The sequence below is a fragment of the Rattus norvegicus genome, chromosome 13, assembly GCF_036323735.1.
Source record: "Rattus norvegicus strain BN/NHsdMcwi chromosome 13, GRCr8, whole genome shotgun sequence".
Taxonomy (NCBI): Eukaryota; Metazoa; Chordata; class Mammalia; order Rodentia; family Muridae; genus Rattus; species Rattus norvegicus.
The window spans coordinates 100,119,089-100,133,397 of record NC_086031.1 but is presented as its reverse complement, the minus strand read 5'-3'; positions in this window follow the sequence as shown (position 1 = coordinate 100,133,397).

Here is a 14,309-nt window from a genome sequence, read left to right as displayed (position 1 = left end):
CTCTACAAAACTTCTGTTAACAGAGAAACTCTAGTACCTGGCTGTCCCCTTCCTCTCCTGTGAAGGAGAGTGGAGTATCTGACTGGAAGTGAATCCTTGCTTTATGTCTCCCAGATGAGTAAAACTCACCCACTCAAAAAAGCAGGCTTCAAACAATGGGGCGCTAAACTGGAATCTCCAGTTCTGGATAAGCCAGAGGGCAGGCTGGCCCAAAGTCTTCACTTGGAGTGGGTGGTGTACAGCCCTTTCACTGACATCACTAAAAGTACTGTTCCCCTCCTCTCTGAGTCTGATTGTGCCACTGAATCTGCACATGAAAGGAGGAGGCGCATTACTGTCAACTCCCTTCCATACATCAGCTATGGTTTCCTCAACAAGGAAGACTGACCATTAGAACTTTCTCTTAATGGCAAAAACCTCATTCAAAGGAGGATCAATCATAATTATCTCTGACATGGGTAATGAGCATTCCAAGGACCAGCAAGAACCCTAAAGAGAGGACTACAAAGTTGGACCTCTGGGTCATCTAAAACGTGACTACCAATGGATGAACCATGTTTCTGGAATTGGTTTTCTCTTCTGAAAAGTAAAGAAAGGTTGGGGGAGCCAGTTCTGCAGGAAAAGCAGAGTTTGGGTCCTCAGAACCCATCTGGTCCAGATGCAGAAACACCCATTCAATGACACAGCATAAACATACAAACATGAAGACGAAATGGTGATAATAACATATTCAGCAGAATGACCGAGTATTAATTCAGATGCATGCAGAAGTCCCTGACACTGCCCGGTAGAACAGGTGCATAACCGCCAATTATTCTTGTTGATAACTGCGTGACACGTTAAGCCAGGATACATTTTCATGGTGTCTTGCAGCCTCTAATACATTAGGCACTGTCAATAAACACCCAGTCCTTCTAGCTCTACCTGCGCTAAAGAAGGAAGGAGAAAAAGAACGGAGGAGGTCTTTCCTGTAAAAGTAAAAATGTGTGGTATAAAAAACTTGTGAAGGAACATCTGTCAAGTGAAATCCACCTTTCCCCGAGAAAGTTCAAGTTTTTGCTCATAAATAATATGAAATTTATGGTGCAGGTTTAAGATCATGCTGGGTGGCCCTCTGCACCTCCTGTACAATACTAGGCACTGACTACTTCTTAAATCCAAAAGCAACCATTAGGGTCCAACTCAAAAACACAGTCAAGAGTTACTGGACCCAGACCTGAGTAGGGCTGTTAGCCAGACCTAAGTCCTGCTTCTCCCAGTCTCATGCCTTCTGTGGTTTACACTGTGACTGGTACCCAGCAACGCTCAATCTAGCCATCTGGGTTCAAATATATGCAAAATTATAAACACTGGCAGGGTCCCCACTCAGGGCAGCCGCTGTGTTTACTCAAGAGCATGGTGTGATGGCTATCAGCAGCTGGCATCTGAGCTCTTTCTTAAGGCAAAAAACGAAATGACCTGTGTTAGGAGGTTTTTATTAAAGCCTCATGCCCTTGGCACTGGTTTGATTTCTTTAGAAGAAACCAACAAGAAACGTAGTAGGCTAGGGAAGACAGAAAGGGAAGAGAGGGTTAAAAAATAATCCCAAAAACGTGAAATCAGCTTTAGTTATTTCTCTTTAGCCTTGAAAGAGTTATATGACTGTGGCTCATGATAGACGTCCATAAAGAAAACACTATACCTTTCTTAATACGCATCTAAGGTTTCATTGTTAAAGACTCAAAGTTTCCAAATCAGAGAAAAGTATTACTTCATGGTTCCCAAGTTTCCAATCACTTAACATATGAAACAGTGAGGTTTAGAGTCAAGTACCCGGACTGAAAGCTGTTTGATGTGTCGGTGACGGTGACGGCAGCACAGATGCAGTGAGCGTCGAAACTGGGCGGCTCTTTAAAAAGACATCACCCCGTTATAAAACCCCGCACTCTGGACTCTTAGTGAGGGGCTTGCTTTATGGACGTGCACGTGAGGGTGAGGGTCTGTTCGCCACACCCGGCTGCCTGGGACGAGTGGCAGGTTGCAAAGTCAGAACAAACACCCAGCTTCAGGCCCCAGTGCCAACTGAAGCACACTCGTGTTCTTTACCCTCAACACTTAAATCCCAAGAAAGAAGATGCGGACTTCTGAAGGGTGCAAAGGGTTAAGGGCACCGAGGTCTTTACTATCAGATGTCCCTAGGACACTGGGCAGCTCTTGGATTACAGAGCGGTTATTTCAGTTTTGGGAGGGTGGCTGAGCTGCTCAGGGAATGGAGACAATAGGAATGCTCTGTTACTCTGTTTGCTCCAGGGCGCGAGGCTGTGGTAAAGTGACCTCCACAATGAAGGATGGTGGATGATCAAAGCAGACTTCCTGCACAAACTGTCCTTCCTGATCACCATGGACTCTTTCAGCACGCTGGATAAGCACCAGTGAAAGAAATCATGCTAGAAACAATCATGCCAGCCTGTCTGAACACACAACACACAGAAATTCACAACACCACAGACAAGTGTATATATAACTCCTGTGAAAGAGACACAGCTCAGTGCTTAAAATCACATAATAATCTTGCAGAGGACCCCCCAGGCCAGTTCTCAGCACCATAGTGGTGGTCCACAATTAGCTCAAGGATGATCTAATTATGTCTTCTCATACACACACACACACACACACACACACACACACACACACGTGTGCACGTACATGTACCCACAGCAAGAGAGAGATCTAGACAGAGACAGACACATATATAAACATATACGTACATATGTACATATACACATATACACAATTTTACACACAGACACATGCACGTGCACATACATATGCAACATACACATTCATAAAAACACATACACACATACATGTACATGATACACACACAACAAACCTAACTTAAATAATTTAAGAAAAGTAGCCCAGAGTATTCTACACGTGACTCATATTAGTTTATCTTTTTTTATATCAGTAATTGGTTGAGAGCCTCTCGCTCCCTTCTCCTAGTCTTCTCTTCATGCGTACACGGATTCATTTCATTGGTTCTGTATTTCATTGTGTGGTTATCTCACAGTGACACCATCACCCAGCTGAACAACTCTGGGGACAGCTCAGGAGATAACAGTCCTTGATGCTCTTCCAGAGGACTAAAAATATCTTCTCCTGTGTTCTTCACTCCACGGTATCTTCTAAGGAAAGTGAACTTATACTTAAAGACAAATTGGCTGTTCTTTCCTTTTTGTATAATACCAGCTAGGTTTCAATAATATTTTCCTTTCTCAGAAGGTATAGCCTCTTAAAATTTTTTGATGATGTACTGATTAATTAATCAATTATTAACAGACATATTAAATCTTCTCAACTAAAAAAATAGATATTCTTTTATGTTTACCTCCCCAAATTAGCTGTGTACTTTTATATTTAGGTCTACAGTCTCCCTAAAATTGATTTTGTAAGGAAATGTCACAATATTCAAGAGTGGTTGATGTGTTTAAGCAGTTCATCCTCAACTGGTGGCCATGCTTTCTAGGGAGGTGGGACCTTGTGGATCTGAGGTCAATGTAGGCAGATGTAGGACTACTGAGGTGGGGCTTGAGGGTGACAGGCTGGGTCTCTTCTTGACTCACTGTGGTGTCACAAACTGAACCTCCAGTGCCTGTTGCTGCAGACAGTTTCAGCCATTGTGTCCTCCCTTCCCTGATGGAATGAGTCACACAGCTCTTAAATTATTGTGCTTGCTCTGCAACATGATTACCAGGTCCTCTTCAGAGTTCTAATAGCCTGTCAGTAAATCATTGCGGTTTCCTGTAACTGTAGCCAAAATTACTACTTAATTTTCCTCTTCTCCAAGCTTTCTGTCTTCTATGTCTTTCTCTTATCACAGTGCTCTAGAGAGGACCTCAAGAACAGGGCTGAGGAGCACCAAGGAGAGTGAACAGCCCCCTCTCTCTCCCAGACATCAAAGAGTCCTTCGGATAAATCTCCTCACCACTGTGATGTCTGTAGATCCCTTTACTAGACTAAGGGAGCATCTCGCACTCCTAGAGTCTAAGTGGGCTTATCCTTAGTGTGTGTTGAATCAAATGTCTAACAGAATACAGTTCTGTGAAGATATCATCACTCAAACATAAAAAGGACCTGATTCTGCTCCTCTTCCCTTTCAGCAGAATAGCATTTAAAAAAGCATAACCGGTTCAATCCCGATATTCCATCGCTTTCATCGTGACCACATTTCCTTTCCTGACTTTTATGGACATTGAAAATATGTTTTCATAAGATAAGCACACCCATCATTTTCCTTAATTAACACATTACTATGGCGGATTCCCCTCAATACTTCCCTGGCCTAGCGTTGAACCTGCTCTACAAGTGTTTTCTAATATCAGTTTAAATGTTGAAGAGAAGCTGTGACTAGAAACATCTGTGCTCAGATATTCTCCCTCAGAATATTTAGTAACAGACTAAAGCCGCAAAGGTAACTCTTTTGAGTCTCTCTGTATTTTTAAGTTAGGGCTGGAATGGTGAATTTTTCCCAACTATGTGCATTTGTTTTAAAGTTCAGATTTATTTATATATAATTGTTTATAATTGTCTCCTGTTTAAATGTTAGCCTAAAGTAGAAGAGCAAACACCTTTTCCAGAAATGTATTTTGAGTCTTTTGGTTTTGTTGTTGCTATCATTGTTGTTTGCTTTTTGTGTTTGTGTTTTAGTGTGTGTGTGTGTGTGTGTGTGTGTGTGTGTGTGTGTGTGTGTGTGTGTGTGTGTGTGTCTGAGATAGATTCTTTGAAGCCTGGGCTACCTTGGGACTTTGTGTTGAGCCCAAACTGTCTCAAGATCCAGAATTCACTGTCCTGTATGCGGTCATTGCAAGTGTACACTGTCATGCCTGGCAAGTAGCCGTACATTAATTACCATTTAATTCTGGGCATTCTTAATTTATGTCATGATCACTTTTGACTCATGAATCACTCTTCGGTTTCAAACATTTGTGGATTTCCAGCTACCTTTCTTGTAATTCCCTTTTATTTAACTGTAATCAGAGAACACAGCCGTGACGCAAACCTTTAAAATTGATTGACCCTTAGTTTTTGAATTTGCAGTTGGTTGGGCTGCTCTGAGCTACATTGTAGCTATTACTGAATTTAAACACATGAGTGATTACATAATTAAAAGAGTCCAAAGGTAGAGCAACACTTTAACCACAAGATAGGGAGAGGAATAAAGGAAAGACTTGGAGAATACTTCAAGAAAACCTAGCATGAGGTTATTTTCTGAATAAGAAATAAATTACAAGACTGGAGAGCTGGGTTAGTAGTTGAGCACATATGGCTCTTGCCGAGGACCCTGGGTCAGTTCCCAGCACAGACACTGATGACAACTGAGAGCCAGTAACTCCAGTTCATGGGAAACAATGCCCTCCTCTGGCCTCACTGGGCACCGGTACCACAGGCACACATGCATACTAATAAAAAGAAATGAATCTTTAGGAAAAAAGAAACAAAAAGAGGAAATAGTTTAATATTGAGAACTTAGCAAATTGGGTTATTTTTTATTAAGGGGAAAGTAGCTAAGCTTGGAGTTTAAGGCAGGAGGATTGCTATGAATTCAGTGCCAGCCAGAGACACATGTTGAATTCAAAGACAACTTGAACTCATAAAAGCAAACAGATGAAAAAAGAAAGCATAATAAAAAAGAAAGCACAAAGAAAACTTACTGAATTTAAAGAGTTATTTCTTTTATATATGTGTGTCATGTGTGTACCTGGTGATTGTGGAGGCCAGGAGATGTTGTTAGTTCCCCTGGAACTGGAGTTACTGATGGCTGTAAACTGCTGTGTGCTGGGAACCCATTTTGAATCTCCCAGAAAGCTTGGGAGCACTCACCTGTTCAGCCATCCCCAAGGTACCTGAAAATGGTATTTAAAAAATAAAAATAAATAAATAAATCCCACATTTTGTCATACCATGAAAAAAGAATTTCTGGACTCAGAAATAATTATTTCTATACTTCTAGACCAAATGACTTTAGCATCCATCAGAGAATAAAACGTCCAACTTCAGAGGGTGCCCATCGATGCCCTATATGACAGCTGCATACAGAGAAACACATCAAAGAGTCCAGAGAGGGGATGTGGAGAAGTGAGGAGAGTGCAGGTTCCATATGCAAAATCCGCTGATGGGATGCAAAATCACGAGACTGCTTTGGAAACTGAGAATGTAGAGTAACCATAGAACACAGCAATTCTACCCAAACTTACACCCACCGTGAAGAGACATGAAACTCTGTCCACATAAAAATGTGCACGTGAGGAAGGACCACTATCTCCATCTTGCAAGATATAAAGCAAAAGCCCACATATCAGCTGATTAAACAAGACCTATTCGTATGATAAAATAATGCCGAGAATATAAGAGCAACGTCTTAATTCCTACTGAAGCACACATGAACTTCAAACCATTGTGGTAAGTGAAGCCTTGCCCACGAGGAATCTGCTGCTGCATGGCTCACCCACTGTACTATGTTAAATAAGAAAGAAATCGATTAATGGGAGCTTAGAGATGGTGGGATGGGGGAGGTAGAGAGAGACAACATGACTGGAAAACACAGCATCCTGTGCAGAAGTATTCTAAAACCCACCGCGCTGATGGACAGAGGACTCTATGGAAAGATACTAGGAAAGCACAAAAGGAAACGCAGAGCAGTGATTCGGAGACTGCAGAGTTGGCTTCCTTGTTAAGAGCAAGCACTGCTCTTCCAAAGGGTTAGAGTTCAGTTCCCAGACCTCGGCTCCACCACGGCCTGTTAGCTCCAGCCGCAGGTGATGTGTGGCCTCTTCTGAGCTCCGAGGAAACCTGCACTCACATATCCGCAAACTCCCATACAGATATCCACACATAAAAACAGTGCCCCTGCAACAGAGCTTTTTAAAGGCTGTCGACACAGATCTTAGGATAGAAGGAAAGATTCAGAGGATGGATTAGCATAAGGATATAAAGGGCATCACAGTGACAGCCATAATGTATGCACGGCTCTACAGTGAAACAGTTAAGCCAGATCATTGTGCTGTAACCAAACGTTTAATAAAAGGTAAAGTGCCTGTTTCTCCCGGGAGAGAGACGTCCGGTACTGGCACAGCAGAGTGTAAGAATATGGGAGGGAACTTCATTGTCCGCACCCATGCTCACAGAAAGAGCTCATGCTCTGATGGAGCATGCAGTTCAGGGAAGCCTCTTAGGCTCTTGTACACAGCGCTATCAGCTTGAACAGATCAGAAGGCCACTCTAAGTTATGGTCACTGAATATTAACTGGCAGGTAAGTCATGTCTTCTTTATGTGGGTAAGAACTTGAATCACAGGTATTTGAAATTTAAGAGACATGCCCTTTCAGGATAATTAGGTCACAAAGAAAACATCAGAAATGACCATAAACCACTCAGGGAGAAATGTAGGGAAGAATAATTTGCATCAGGATTCACGGCAATAACTCCACTCAAAGGAAAAGCAAGAACTTAACAGCCTTCGATTTTGGAGAAGTTGAAAAATAAGGAAACATATTCAGCTTATGCCAGCATGATAAATGACATTCGAACTGATTCCGTTTTCCATGCATAAACATAGATATTTACATGCATGGGGGTGTGCATGCCTGTATTCGTAAGTTCTGAGGCCAGAGTTCGATGCTGTCTTTTTTTCATTCGACTTTCTACCTTTTTTTCCCTTTTTCAGGGGGACAGAGTTTCTCACTAAATCAAAGCTTGTGGATTCAGTTAGGCTGGTTGGTCAATCAACTCCAGGGATCTATTTGTGTCCTTCACCCCTGGTTTGGTGATTTCCGGTGTATACCACCACAACAAACTTTTAGACAGGTCCTGCCGATCCAAACTTCAGATCCCTGCGCCTGCACAGCATGTATTTTACCAACCAGATCTTTAAATCATCGCTGTACCCTAGCTCCAGAGTCAGAACCTACTCATAAAAATTCTATATACAGGCCCGTACCACACATTTCTGATGAAAACATAGCTTAAGTTTTATTATTGGTGATGTCAGGTAAAGAAAGACAAACTCAGTTTTCAAACCATCATTTGGTTAGGCAGAGTAAATCAGTTATATCATCTCTTTGTTTTTTTCTTTCTCTTTTGAGGGAAAAGCAGAGCCAACAGACTTTATGGTCTGTTGAATAACTGTTTCTCCTCTAAAGTCCTTTATGGACAGCTTGGTGGGGTCTCAGTGAGCTTTCTTATTTACTTGCCCAACAAAAACTAATGCACAGCTACCTACTGGACAGTGTGCTTCAAGGGCACCCTTCTTCACTGGATGGCTTCACTGTGGATGGACCAAGTTCCCACTGTGGGTCTGTGGATGGACCAAGGCTGGCTCCATTGTCCTTGTGTCTGTGTGTGTCATGGTGTCTAGCACGGATGAGCATTTGACCAAGCCAGGGCAGTCAGGAGTCCTGTGTGTGGGATTCTGGGGGAACCTGGGCTGTAAGACATTCTTTCCTACTCCTTGGTGTTTAAGAGGTCAGTGTGCGAGCCACTTCAATGCCTCCCACTGTTGCCTGTGTTTTACAATGCCAGTGTGAGCTGCAGTGGGGAGCGGGTTTATGGTGCATGCCATCCAATTTAGACTCTACTAGAGCAAATGATTGCAATGATTGGGAGGAAAAAACTGGAAAATAAGTCCCTGATGTAAAACTGGTCACAGGGCCAAAACAGTAGTGCCAGTTATGACCTCAGCGTTGCACTGATGTTGTTTTGACAACAGTCTTTCAAAACCATGGAGTCTATTATTAGCGAGGGTGAGCATATTAAACTATATATTTCCCCCCACCCTCGGGAAGCCAGTTGTCTTCTTAGTTTCACGTTTTTGTCTTCTTCCTTGAGAAGAAGCACTAGCATTAAACTGGGATGGAGAGAAAGAATGTCTGAAGGGTTGTCCCGGCCTGGGTGCAACCCTGGGGTCTACACAAAGCTGTTCTGTAGAAGTCAGCCTAGTGTTTCTTTCCTTGAGTGCCTGGGTTCAGAGCAGCAGGTTGTTATATTCTGTAAGGCAAACAGAAACAATAACGGCTTGTTACACTTCCCATATGTCAGAGTTAGGAACCTGGCTCCGTGAAAGCTCTGAGGCAAGCCATGTGATACCAACTCCTTTGTCAAGGGGTTCTTGAGAAGATGAGTCATAGACAAATATTAAACCATGGCTCAAGCGTGTCAGATAATGGCAAAAATGTGACGATTTTGAGTCTACACTGAATCCACTACAACTAGGATACAGTTTGGGGGTGCTCAGAAGACAACTGTGGGGCCCAGCTTCTGATGTTGGTCCTGGGAAAGTTCACAAAGAACAGATGGAAGAACTGAGTCAATACTGGACAGCACTGAGCTGATGATTCTCTGAACCCGAATTCAAAAGCTCTAGGCAACTCCGTTTTATGTTGCTGTTTCCTAGAGACATTTGGAACTCCTGGTGTTTCTCCTGAACGCAGAACACAAATTTCCCTTTTCATGTTTCACAAAATCCTAGATGGAGTTATCCTTACCCTGAACACCACATGGGAAGAACAGAAAGTCATTTCAAACAGCACCACTCATTAACCTCCCCGGCCCCACACAATAGACCGCTTATCTCATTTTGATGAATCTGTACCCATCCACATGCATTTGGGGTATTTTCCCACAGAGATGATAATATTAAATACACAGCCAAAATCAGTCACAGCAACGAAGTAGCCTGGCAACCTGAGCCAACCACCAAGTATAGCAACATAGTTCATTGCTAGATGAAGCTGGGTAAATTCAGCCTTGGACAAACCAAGAAAGTTACAAAGCTGCCCTTTGTTAAGGGCAACCGTACCCAGAGGAAGCTAGCTACATAGTATCTTTACGGTTTGCCGTTGCTTCCCTCTGTTGTTTCCTTCACAGACTTCAGCTCTAAAGACCTCAATCATTCCATCCCCTCAGTTACCCAATGACTCAGTATTTACTGTCAGAGAATAAACATTAATATCTAATTTAACGAAGATCACACAGAGAATAAGCTTCATAAAATATATAAAATACATTCAGCCCAGATCATCTTGGTTGCAGCATTTGGAGGTTCTGTCAGCATGCTACATTAGTTCATGGAAGTTGTTGCTTCTGGAAAAAAAAAAAAAGGCGGTTCCATAGTTCTTTCTCACATCTCCGACTCATTTCAGTCATACATCAGCCAAGTATCTGTGAAACCCTGCAGCCTCCCTTTTGCAAGGAACCAGGCTAGGTACACAAAGCTCTATGGGACTCACAACTTGGTCTCTAAGGTGCTCAGGATTTAAGAGCACTACATGGGGTCCACTTGCCAGTGAAATTATTTATTTATTATTTATCCACTGCCTTATTTCTTTCATTGTAATTAAAACCTTTCCTCTGATGATTATCCTGGCCAAGGTGGTCACCACCTTTATGTAACAAGTCATGGAAGCGGCTTAGTAAGGAAAGAAAAGATGTGGTACATTTGGGTTTCTGAAGGGATGAGCAGGTAGAGGCTGTCGGCAGAAGCGAGAGCACCAGATGTTGGAGAGCACTGGAGCCAAGGCAGAGACATTTCTTATGTCCAGGAAAGGAAGGTAGCGAGAAGGCGGTGGCACCTGGGAGCACTGGGCAGCAGAGGCTGGGGAGTGGGGAGGTTGATTCAAGGGCTGAGCTAACGGCTTTTATTTATATGGTGTGTATTTTAAACTTGTTTTTATTGCCACTGAATAAGAAAACTCTTTAGATTAGCAAAACATGGGCTGGAGGCATGCCAGGAAAATAAAAAAACTTACATAATGACCAATTCTTTTGAAATGATCCAGCTCACAGACTTCCCAGGTAGTGGAAACAGTGTGGTCTTGCATAGCCTAGCAGAAGAGTAGCCAGCCCAGTTATTCATTCAGATGAGATAAACATACAGAGACCAAAAAATCTAATTATGGTACTTCAAGAGATAAGAACATTTTAGTGTCCACCCATGGGTCACTTTCCTGTGGCCACTTCTTAGCTATCACCCCCTAAAACACTCAACACAGGACTTGTACAGATTATTGACCTGAGAAAGGACAGGAGCTCCTGAGGGCTCACTCTCCTTGAGGATCTAGAACAGTGGTTCTCAAGCTGTGGGTCACAACCCTTTGACACCTCTATCACCAAAACCACTTATATTATGATTCATAACTGTAGCAAAATTATAGAGTAGCAACACAAACAACCTTACAGTTGTGGGTCACTACAACAGGAGGAACTGTACAGCAGGCTGCAGCATTGGGTGGGGTGGGAGTTGAGAATCCTTGCCCCATAGGCAGTTAATATTTGCTGGGAGGGACAGACAGTTCCTTCAGTGGTGTAGCTGGGTGCAAATTGCCTCAGAATTCCTCATCCATGTTCTTATAAGCAACCCTAGTTGAACCCATTGTTTCACCAAGCCAAGTTTGAGAGGAATAATCTCCCCCTACCCGCTCTGTCCTTATACCCTCTTCAGACCAGAGACATGTTTGTTCAAGTCTCTCCAACAAAACACAGCGCCCCATTTAAAATTGTTCTTCGTGTTTTAGAACCAAGTCAGACTATCTGTATTAACTTAATGGTATACTTACTTTGTTTTATAAATATATCAGCCTAATGGATGGCTGGAACGAATCCTGCCTCCTCCATTCAAAGTTTTTACTCCCAGAGATTTAAACTGATAAACTGAATTTTAACTTTCTATAAGCCATGTTGACTATAAACAGTCATAAATTATAAGTATAATCATGTGTTATAAAGGAACAGCAAACCTCTGGCATACATGACATCAACTTACAAATCTACTCTCCCCGGATTTTCCTTATGCTCAACAATGAACAAAAATAGGAAAGCAATTAGATATCACGAAGAACCAAAGTAATATCTCCCAGAAGTGGCAAGGACATATTTGAGGGCTTGTTTGTTTTGTTTTTATACTGCACAGGGCTATCTTACTTGTTTATGAGCTTAAGTCTGATAGAATGCCAGATGTGTCTAAATCCTAAGCCGTGATGTTCCTGACAGAAAGTGGGGCAGAAAGGCTTGCCTCAGACCACCTTGAAGTTAGAGGCAGAGTGCAGCTGGAGAGACACACCCATCTGGAGCTGAAGCACACAGTCCCCCAGCTGTGAGTAGCATGCAGTGCCGTGAGAAACGAGAGAGAAAACCAGAGGAAAGCTGACAGGGCTGTGCTCTTGGTCCAGTGCTGTGGTCACTTAGGAAGTGGACTTGTGAATGGCATTTACATGAGTGTTACAAAATTAAAAATGAAAGTGGAGCCTGATGTGTGCCCTTCCATGGCGTCTGAAGAGTTTCCGAGTGACGTCTAATATGTGCTCCCTGTTTCATAGTGGTTTAGACATCTCTCTCCTGAAGGCATGTCTACTGTATCCTCACTGTGTGGGTTTTGTAAACTATATAGCCAGCTCAATGACTGTAAGAGATTATGATCTATTAAAATTATTTTCTTGCTGTGCATCAGAAAGCATTGCCAATGAAAGGACAGTGTATTTAATGAACTAGGAAGACATCAGCTCAAATGGAAATCACTGTTGGTGAAGCATTTTTGGAACTGGGGGGACTTCCAGGAGTCTGCAGGGGAGACCCTACTTTAGACCTCTACCAGTATGGGATATGGAGTCTGAAGAGGCCGCCTCCTGTAGCCAGGCAGGACTTTCAGTGAATCAAGGGAGACACCAACCCACCCACAAAACCTTCATACCAAAATTTGTCCTGCCTACAAGAAGTGTAGGGATAGGGGTTGGGGATTTAGCTCAGTGGTAGAGCGCTTGCCTAGCAATCGCAAGGCCCTGGGTTCAGTCCCCAGCTCCGAAAAAAAAAAAAAAAAAAAAAAAGAAAAAGAAAAAAAAAAAGAAGTGTAGGGATAAAGATGTAACAGAACTTGAGGGGAAGCCAACCAAATGACTGGCCAAACTTGGGACCTACCCCATGGGAGAGAGCCAACTCCTGATACTATTAGTGATTTCGCTATGATTGCAGACAGGAGCCTAGCATAACTCTCTTCTGAGAGGCATCATCCAGCAGCTGATGGAGACAGATGCAGAGACCCAGAGCCAAGCATGAGGTGGAGCTCAAAGATTTGTGGAAGAGTTGGGGGAAGGATTGAAGGATCCAGAGGGGTCAAGGCCACTGTAAGAAAACTTACAGAGTCAACTAACCTGGGCCCATGGGGGCTCACAGAGACAGAATTGCCAACCACAAAGCATACACCCCATGGCAAATTAGCAACTTGTTCTTCATAAAGGGTCGCCTAACAATTAGAGCAGGGGCTGACTCTGACTCTATTGCCTGCCTGTGGATCCATTTCCTGCGGCTGGGCTGCCTTGTCTGGCCTCAGTGGGAAAGGATACACTTAGTTATGCTGTGGCTTGATGTGCCATGATGGGTTAGTACCCATGGGAGGCTCCCTTTCTCTGAGGAAAAGGAATGTGGAATCAGGAAGTGGGTGTGAGGGCAGAACTGGGAGGAGGAGAAGGAGGGGAACTGCAATCTGGCTGTAAAGTGAATAAATTAATGATTTTTTTAAAGAGATATTCTATAAACGCCAAAGCAAGTCCTTTCTTTCCTCTTTCGACTCCTGTCCAGATTTGACCTTCTCTCTGACCACTGTTATGGGGTAGCACTGGATGATCACCTGCCAAGAACTGTTGAATTGTGCCACAGGTGAACTGAAGATGAAATTTAATAAACCCTTGAAAAAGGTCTACCCAGGTGAGGGGAAAACCAGAGCACTGGACAAGTAGGCCACGGGAATGTAGTCACAACCAAGGGCCTTGATAGATAAATATCCATGTCTGTCCTACTCAGGAAAAGCTTCACTCATCGGTTGACATCTGAAAGTGCCCAGCCAAAAGTTAGACCTTGGACATAACCTGAAAACTGCTCATTAACAGAGCGAAAATGCCTTATAGACAAGGGTTGCCTTGAAGCTTGTCGTTGGATGGCCACTAAGTCATGTAGACGTGGGAGTAGCTCCTAGAATCCTGACTAAAAAATGAGATTAAGTTTACATATTACACATTGTCACACATAATTACATATAATTAAACATATATATTTTCGTGAGTGGATGGCCTTGTTAATTTTTTTCATTTCTCCATAGGAAAAATTCTACCCCATCCTTGACATCAAACTAGGCCTTCACCAAGAGAATTTTCTTCAGTTCGCCCTGTGCTATAAAATAAAAGTTATTGTCATGTTTTTGATGCTGCCCTGAGACGAGCAACCATTAGAATGGTAGTTCAGTGACTGAACAGGGCAGGCAGTGAGGTGGCTCAATGGGTAAACCA